The following is an 8364-nucleotide window of genomic DNA, read 5'->3' on the forward strand; positions in this document are numbered from 1 at the left end:
GCAAAGGAACTTTGCTAAAATGGAATAACTTAGCAGAACTGCAATATCTTAGAGGAAACATAATACTTGGCAGAAATACAATAGCATTGCAGAACTTAGCAGAAATATTGTAACTTACCAGAAACATGATAACTTCTCAAAAATACAAGAATTTAGGAGAAATAGTATAAGATAACAGAAAGAATATATTTAGCCAAAAATACTTAAGCATTACAGAAACACTATGATTTAGAAAAATAGTACAACAGAGCAGAAATACTGTGATTTACCAGAGACACTGTGATGAACTATGAATATTGTAATTTTAAATTAATACTATGTTTTAGCACAAATACTATAATTTGACAGAAATACTATCATTTGGCAGAAATACTATGTTTCAGCACAAATACTCTGGTTTAGCACAAATATTATAACATAGCAGAAATACAATTATATAGCAGAAATGCTATATTTAGAAAGAAAAATATAATATAGTAGAAATAGTATGATTTAGCAGAAATACTACAATATAGCACAATAACAATGATTTAGAACAAATACTATGATTGAGCAGAATAGTAATAACTTAAGTGAAAATACTGGAAAAGTAAGATGACAAGCTGAAAAAAAAACGGAACATGGTTAAGTTCCCTCAAAACTAATTGTTGTTCACCTGTGAAAAAAAAAATAAAGAAATAAAAATAAATTTAAAAAACAAGAAGGAACAGCCAACAGATGCACACAAAATCAAATATGTATACACAAATGCACAGAGAGAGAGACACACGGAGGGTCTATGCCAGTCAACCAGTCTGAATATATTATATTTTTTTCCAACAATGAGATGCTGCCCTAAAGAGGGTCTCTCTCTCTCTCTCTCTCTCTCTGTCACACAAACACAGACACACACACAAGATCCAATTCAGTCAACCAGTCTTAATATATTGAATTTGAATCTTACAATGAGATCATCCCATAAAAAGGCTTTCTCTCTCTCTCTCTCTCTCTCTCTCTCTCTGTCACACACACATACACACACACACACAAGATCCAATTCAGTCAACCAGTCTTAATATATTGAATTTGAATCTTACAATGAGATCATCCCATAAAAAGGCTTTCTCTCTCTCTCTCTCTCTCTCTCTCTCTGTCACACAAACACACACACACACACACACACACACAAGATCCAATTCAGTCAACCAGTCTAAATATATTGAATTTAAATCTTACAATGAGATCATCCCATAAAAAGGCTTTCTCTCTCTCTCTCTCTCACTCTCTCTGTCACACAAACACAGACACACACACACACACACACACACACACACACACACACACACACACACACACAAGATCCAATTCAGTCAACCAGTCTAAATATATTGAATTTAAATCTTACAATGAGATCATCCCATAAAAAGGCTTTCTCTCTCTCTCTCTCTCTCTCTCTCTCTCTCTGTCACACACACACACACACACACACACACACAGGGAGAGAGAAGCATGTTTTCAGTCAAGCAGCCTGGGAGCTGCTAAATTTGAATCCACAGAGGCTGTGTACTTTTTCCCGCCAAAACAGGTGCACACACGCAGCACAGAGACAGGATTTTTGTAGTCTATTTCTCATAGTGAGGATTCCCCTCAAACAAATGACCATAATTTCCTAACTGTATTGGCCAGAATGGTCATTCTTACACCGTTTTGTTCAGAAGAGATGGGGGAATCGTCAAGTGTTGACAATTTATCATTAAAATATGAATTTTTAGAGATATATGACATCGATGACTTGTTGGCTTAGAAGCCACGAAGGCCCCAATATGCAAATTTGAATGCCTCAGCCCACATACATGATTGGCTGGCTGGGAAGCCGTCCAGGCCCTGATTTGTAAATTTGAATGTCTCATCCCTAAGATATGATTGGCTGGCTGGGAAGCCGTGCAGGCCCTGATATGTAAATTTGAATGCCTCAGTCCTCACAGAGGATTGGCTGCCTGGGGACCTGGCAGTAATATATAGAAATACTATGATTAAGCATAAATACTACATTTAGCAGAAATACTATATTAAGCACAAATCCTATAATAAGCAGAAGTACTATATTAAGCACAAATCCTATATAAAGCAGAAATACTATATTAAGCAATATAAATATCCTATAAAAATCCTATAAAAAGAAAAAATACTATACTATGATTTGGTAGAAAAACTATAATTAATCAGAAATACTATATTTAGCACAAATCTTATAAAACAGCAGAAATGCTATGATTTAGCACAATAGTAATAACTTAAACAGAAAAATTGGAAAAGCAAAATGGACAGCTGAAAAAATGCTGAACATGCTAAGGGTCCCTCAAATATACTTGTTAAATGAAAAAAATCGGCAAAAAAAAATATAACAGCCACACAATCACAAATATGGACACATATGGAAACACACATGCACAGAGAGAGACACACACAAGATCCAATTCAGTCAACCAGTCTAAATATATTGAATTTGAATCTTACAATGAGATCATCCCATAAAAAGGCTTTCTCTCTCTCTCTCTCTCTCTCTCTCTCTCTCTCTCTGTCACACACACACACACACACACACACACACAACACACACACACACACACACACAAGATCCAATTCAGTCAACCAGTCTAAATATATTGAATTTGAATCTTACAATGAGATCATCCCATAAAAAGGCTCTCTCTCTCTCTCTCTCTCTCTCTCTCTGTCACACACGCACACAACACACACACACACACACACACACACACACACACACACACACACACACACACACAGGGAGAGAGAAGTAAGTTTCTAGCTCAGTCAAGCAGCCTGGGAGCTGCTGAATTTGAATCCACCAATCAGAGAGCCTGTGCACTTTTTCCCGCCAAAACAGGTGCACGCAGCACAGAGAGACAGGATTTTTGCAGTCTATTTCTCATAAGGACGACTCCCCTCAAACAAATGACCATAATTTCCTAACCGTAGGGGCTAGAACGGTCATTCTTACACCGTTTTGTTCAGAAGAGATGGGGGAATCTTCCAGTGTTGACAATTTATCATTAAAATATGAATTATTAAAGATATTTGACTTCTAATGCACCATAACTGAGTAGAGCAAAGCAAAAACTGCCTTGACTTGCCCTCAAACAACGCTTTCTAACTCTAAATCTATTTGGAGTATCAAAATCATTCTTTCACCGTAAGAGACAGCAGGCTTTGGTGAACAATCATGGAAATTTTCAGGTCTCTGTGGAAATCCATTAAAAAGATATGACGAGAGAAAAAAGTGGTTCATTTCCAGAGTTTGAAATCTGAAGAAATCTGAGCGAAGGACGAATTTCCTACCCTCAAACAAGTCTAACTCATTTCAGAACGGTAATAGGTGAGAAAATAATTCTTGAATTGTGAGCGTCAGGAGTGTCTGAAGACATACTGGGACAAGCCTCATGTCTTAACTTTGCTTCGTTAAGGAGATATGACGATTCGAATATGCCTCTCATTACAGAAATCAAGCGGTGATTTTGAACAAGCTCTCCATTGACTTTCTATGGAGAGTTTTGCGACTTTGTGTTGGTCTGAGGAGATTTGCCAAAATTCTATAAATCCCACAACAATGATAGTGACATTTTCGGAAAGCCAGCAAAAATACCTCCGTTTTGATGTATAATTTGTGGAAGTTGAGTGAAAATTGAGCAAGTAGCAAGAAGTTGTTCGGACATGAAGAGAAGACTGCAAAACCTTCAGTGGCACACTGGAAGCCAAGTGCATAGCAACCATAACAACGCATGTATTTTGTGAAAAATCACAATTTTGCAACTGAAAACTTTAAGAGGCATAAAAGTAAAACGGTAAAAGATTTGAAAAAGCTGATTTATACCTGAATAGCCCAATAATTTGAGAACATTTTAAAGTTTGAATGGTTGTTCTACGTGAAAATATGAGGAAGTAGTTAAGTTTCAAAAACAAGCAAATTTTAGCAGAATTGCAGAAGTTTCCCATTCATTTCAATGGGACAAATTAAGCTTAATATTTTAAAAAGTATAATAGTGAAAAATACCAAAAGACATAGCACACATTAGCAGAAATAGCAGAATAGTTTAAAATTTGAACGGTGAAAATCGGCTGAAAATTGTGGAAGTAGTTAAGTGCCAAAAAGAGTACGGAAGTCCCAAGAGGAACTCAATAGTGTGGATGCCTTAAAGCATCCACACAATTAACAGGTGTGACTCCTGGGTGAATCGGATTGATTTGAGGGGAAGTGAGAAAAGAGAACAATGTGTACTGTCAGTGAAAATTTGCGTAAATTATATGAATTATACATTCAATTCACCTTTTCAATTAGTTTTGGATAGGTTCCTTCATAATTCTCCACTACGTTGAGGTTCGGAGGTGCCCAGCGTCTTTTAGACCGACTCGGGAATCCTTGGCCTCGTTGCTGTGACATTCCAACAAGTCAGGATATGTTAGAAAAAAACGCACCGTGCTTTCTGAGCTGTATAAACGGATCACAATATGCAGTTGTCTTACATGTTTTTTCAGCATTGTACTGGGGACAAGGTGAACTTTCATCTTACTTTCCGGTCCACTATTGTCCTGAGCGCACACAAAAAATGTCCGTCCTCTTTCTGCCACTGAGACAGACGTTAAAGCTACCACTGCTCTATTACTGTTTATTGTAAAACTCGGGTCCTTCACAGTTAACAGCGTTGATTTGGCATCACAGCTGACTGCTTCAACTGAAAAGGGAAAGTTAAAAAAGAGCCATAAAACACAAAACAGTCGGCCTACAACACTTTTTCAAAAAAAAAAAAAAGTAAGCAGAGCAGCACCTTTTGCTACTTGGTATTCAGGTGGAATTGTTTCAGGTACAATTACGTAGAGAGACCTCGGGAGAGAGCACGACTCCACACAGGACAGGATCTGAAGGTGAAGGTGAGTTTCAAACTGGCTTGTCGCGTTTAAATGTTGTTAATGCTTCTGGGCATTAACATTTTTGCTATAGCAAACAGCACTGACAGAAGTAACAGACAGCAAGCATTAAGAGAAATGTATTGTGGGCGAGACTGAGGATGACTGCAGCCCTTTGTGTATCTGCAATTACAGCTCACAGAATATTTGTGCTGGGATTGTTACATATTGACATTAAAAATAGCCTTGTGTATCAACTACAAATTGGCAATATTTATCAGTATATCACAATTATAATTCAGTTCATTTCCCTCTCACAGCGATAATGCTTTTATCACCGACTGTCTTGAAAAACTGAAAAATGAGTAGTACAGGGAAAATGTAGTTATTTGTTATCCGTAGGATAGCTTTAACACTTTTTAATAAGATTTTACAATCCTCCCTACCCCAGTCATGCATACTTAAAACTAGTTGTAGCAGTATAGTGGTTTAAAGTTAGCATAGTTGGAATGCCTTAAATTCACCTAAGACGTGGCTCTTTAAAAAAATACAGGTTACACGACTTAACAAGTATCAGTACTAATCAAAGTAGACAAGTGATGAAATAAAATACTGGAAATCATCGATTTTACTGTAAACTCTGAATTCTTCTTCACACAGCATGGCAAATTTAACTTGCAAGGTCAGAGTGAGTTTTCGTACATGGAACTAATTACATGTTAGGTAATCCCTACTTACTTAGCTTTTGCGTTGAACCTTTGTTATAATACCCATGGTCATCCCTAACAGTGGAATAAAGAAAACTAGAAACACTTACCAACATTAGGCAGGTGCTGGAAATAAAACATTTTGCCATTTTTGAATAAAAAAGAAGAAGCTTTGTCACTTGTCTGTGCCCCCGCTTCTAACAGGTGGTCATTTATCAGCTGCAGTATCTGTTGCAACAAGTGAAATTTCAAACAAGCACAGTACCTTTGGACTGTGCTCCTCATTGCCAACTGTGAAAAACAACTCCCCCCCAAAAGTTCCAAATATTTTTACGATATATATATATATATATATATATATATATATATATATAGTTTTTTCCCTGAAACATTACTCTTTTACTGCAATACACAACTAAAAATGTAATTTTCCCTTGCTACAAATACACGTGAGGCATATTGCATTTATCAAAGTGACCAGGTCTCCAAAAAAGTAAATGTGAGCCAAACACTGTATTTGTGTCTGTCAATGTGGGACATGTTAGAAATGACAGGGGGTGGACAGTTTGGTGTCCAAATTAAAAAATAAAAAGGATATATATAAATGTGCCAGTATACCATATTTGTATTTAGCATGTAAAGGTCAAATAAATGATGGTCAACTCCTTTGCTAAGTAACGGTAAAGTGAATTTGTTCTTGTGGTCTCATTTGATACTCTTTATATACCCCTCTATTTTTTTTCTAGTTGCTTAACTGTCTGGGAACCATCATTGGACTTCAATATGCATCCACAGACTATCAGTTTACTTCTTTTCTTGGTCTCATCCTCCCCACATGCTGTTTAAACCAGTGTTCTGTGTTTCCCCTTTAATTTCCCAGTTTGGTGTCTTTGGCTCCAGCCAGCTTTGTTTCATATTTTCTGTAAGCTCCAGCAGTAAAGCTGTGTTTTTTTAGTTTAGTTCTGCTTCTGAGTCTTGCATTTGGATCCACATTCTACAAAGCAGGACACTGTTGACAGTGCAGTTACATCAGATCACCCTATGCATTTTGCATATGAATGCATCAGTACAAAGCAATAGTAATAGTCTTATAACACTATGGCATGCTACAAGTATAGGCGCTTGAAGAAATACTGGTCTGTCTGCTTGTTTGTGGAGGCTTATCTCAGGTCTACACAGAGACTGACCCCTGTTTGCTCCTCCTCTCTTGACTGCAGCTCTAGTGTAGGAGGAACAAACTTGAGCTCCGCTCTGAACACCACAGGAATTTGATCTGAATGAAGCCTGGTGTGGGGGAGACTGTGTAACCACAGCGAAACACTCATTATCTCTATAAACTGTTGATAAAAGTAAAGCAGCAGAAACACTGGCCCTACGTCATTTAAAATACGTCCAGTTCGGAAATACTCTACTGGCTTGACCTTGTTTATGAAAGCATTTTGAAGGCAGGATATATGGGCCTGCAACAGGAAAGGTGAGAAAAATGTCAGGAAGACTTATGGTGGGAGTCATGGGCGTGGACATAATGAAAGTGCTTACAACTTTAACGCTTTACCAGCAAATGCAAAACAGACACAGCAAAATACCATGTGATTTTATTATATTAAAAAAACCCGTTAATTATCGTTGTGCTCAGGCTTCTGTGTGTTTACAGAATTTAGAGTCTAAGCGAGCCTGTGTAGAAGACACCTATTGTACTTCTGGTTATTCAGCCGGTCTCCCTATTTCTGACTACTTTTTCCAGTATCCTGGTAAGATTAGTCATAACAGATGTTTTTACATTCTATAAGTAACCATGTTTTGCTTTTGCTGAGTTGTGCAGTTTGGAGAAACCCAAAATGTGAACTTTAACTGAAATATTTTCAGCCATTTTTTTCACTTCCGATTAAATTCACCCAGTGTCTTTTGTGTCATTAAAACATGACTTCATCCAGTTAGCTCTTCTAGTCTGAACACATACGTTGCAAAATGATGACGAAGAAATGTCCTTGTTTGTTTGCCAGGATTCCACCCAAATGCTGCAGGGCTGAGACCAAATGTTTTGAGAAGCAAAGTTTTAAAGGTACCGAGTACTAGCACTAATTGAACAGCTCACTTTGCAACAGTGACACACATGTCCCCGAGGTAAGAATGTTCTTTAATCCACCTAAAACACCTACCACACCCAGCTTTCACCACCCTTTGGATGAGTGCCAAATGAGGCATTCACGTCATGTGTAGGAGAGAAGTATTCAGGTGAAACTAGGTGCTTAAGAGGATTGAATCACTAATACTAGTGTATTATTACTTGTATTATTGGAAGTGTGTGCTGGACAAACTGAAGAATGTGAGGTGTCATAATCAGAAATGTTCCTCAAAGACTGTCACATGTGTCTGCTTAAAAGTTGATCTGGCCTTTGTTCATAAGGACTACTAAATTAAACAATTATTTGGTCATTATCTAAAATAGTACCTTTATTAGCAGGTATTAGCACCCTCAGACTTTTTATGATGTTTTTTGTTATAAGTCATGACACAATCGAAACCATCCACCTCTGTGCTGTGTTTTTAAATGCTCACCAAGAAAGGTATTACATAAATTTTAGTCTTAATTAAAAGAAAGAAAGAAAGAAAGATTTTTGTAATTTTTGTTTTGTAATTCCAGTATTATCAGAAACATGTCTGATTTATTCGTTAATGCAAAATAAGTAATCAGATTAATTTCCTATTGTACTGTCGCAACACGCCTTGACCATTCAGAATAAACCTTGCGTGT

General features: G+C 37.1%; 1 pseudogene across 1 annotated transcript in view; it reads right to left on the reverse strand.

The window, feature by feature from the left end:
* LOC146367667 (desmocollin 2-like protein) overlaps nucleotides 1-5833 on the reverse strand; it is a 21859-nt pseudogene extending 16026 nt beyond the window's left edge. The window contains exons 1-4 of the transcript XR_014797611.1: nucleotides 5720-5833; nucleotides 4824-4914; nucleotides 4522-4730; nucleotides 4325-4429 (exon numbers count right to left, since the gene is read on the reverse strand). The product of XR_014797611.1 is annotated as a desmocollin 2-like protein (transcript). The remainder of the gene's footprint in view (nucleotides 1-4324; nucleotides 4430-4521; nucleotides 4731-4823; nucleotides 4915-5719) is intronic.
* Nucleotides 5834-8364: the final 2531 nt, after the last annotated feature.

The sequence above is a fragment of the Perissodus microlepis genome, chromosome 18 (genome assembly GCF_051167445.1).
Source record: "Perissodus microlepis isolate ML-2025 ecotype Zambia chromosome 18, ASM5116744v1, whole genome shotgun sequence".
NCBI classification, from domain to species: domain Eukaryota; kingdom Metazoa; phylum Chordata; class Actinopteri; order Cichliformes; family Cichlidae; genus Perissodus; species Perissodus microlepis.